Raw genomic sequence first — 1,447 nt, forward strand, 5'->3', positions numbered from 1 at the left:
TCTGGAACCCAAACTACTGAAGTTTATTCCATCACACTTCCATGTCTTTATAAAGATGCTGTATTAAGAGGCCTGCCTGTTTATAGAAAGGGTCGTTTGGAGTAGAGCAAAAATGAACAGGGCCACAGTTTGCATCTTCATTTAATGAGATTATTCTGGTTTCTTGGAATTGGTGGGAAGGCTCGTTTAGGTACATGAGTTTTGTAAAAATCCATATTTCATAAATTGCATGCTGTCTTACTGGGCCCTTGTTAGCATATGGCATTCTAATGGTCTATAATGGAGAGATGTGTTCTGCACAGCCCAGAGCAGCTGTCTGGATGCTGCTTGGCTGAGGTGGTGGTATCTAGACTGGGCCAGTCAGTGAAAGGCCCCTCATTGTCTAACAGCAGGGCGCAGGCTGCAGAGTGTACCGTGGGCTTGGGATCCTTTGAAATAAAGGTGCAAGCAGCAGAGAATGGGCACCATTCAGCTTCAGGAGGGCAGATACGTTCCTGAGAACAGAGACTGTCTTCATGGGGCTGGACACTGCTTGGGTGGAAGGGGACACTGGCAGCAGAGTCCCGTGGGCGTTGAGGGGTGAAGAATTCTTTTTTTGTGGTTCCTCTGGATGGCTCTGAGTCCAGACCAACAAAGGCAAGGCTGAAGAACTAATCTTTGTTTCAAGAAGTCTATGAGGGCTCTCTGAAAGAGATTTTTGTTCACCAACACCAGAGAGGTGGTCCTTCCCCTAAGGGGCTGGGACCACACAGCTGGAAGAACCCATCCATTCATCATCTTTGCCCTTCCCAGGTGACAGGCTGCAGTTGCAATCACCGACAGACTACACCTGTGACTTAGAACATCTCTGTGGAGTAGGCGGGGCAGGTATTAATATTTCTATTTGGTGGGATGCAGCAGACTTCCACAGGAAGAGAATGTGGGGGTCATGGAACAGGACTCACACTTTCTTATCCCAGTTGAACACACTTTCTCCAGTGCTCTGCAATTACTCCAAGCATACATAGATCGAGCATGGCTGGGAACTGCCTTGGCCCCAGCTCTCCTCTTGAAGCTACAGGCTGGGAACTGCCTTGGCCCCAGCTCTCCTCTTGGCTGCTCTTTCTCCCACCTGCTTTCCTTCACAGGTCAAATGCACACTCCAGCAGCACTCATCACAGCACACTGTGGCTATGGAGCTGGATATGGAGCAGGTCATTACTAATACCCTCAAAGACCAGCATCCCCCCCTCCCTAACGCAGGGCTCCCTGCATCTAACCCCAATACTCAGGGCCCTCTCAAGAGCACCTCTAAAAAAGAGCCTCTCAAATTTCAGGAAAGGGGAACCAAAAAGCAGACTCAGGTAGGTGAAGCCCTTCTTTGGAGAGGACTAGAGGCATCACTGAGCTGTAATAAAAAGGAAATTCACAAATAAGGCAGAAAATTGATGGGGGAATGTCCTATATA

This window comes from Mesocricetus auratus, unplaced genomic scaffold (genome assembly GCF_017639785.1).
Source record: "Mesocricetus auratus isolate SY011 unplaced genomic scaffold, BCM_Maur_2.0 Super-Scaffold_100004, whole genome shotgun sequence".
Lineage (NCBI taxonomy): Eukaryota > Metazoa > Chordata > Mammalia > Rodentia > Cricetidae > Mesocricetus > Mesocricetus auratus.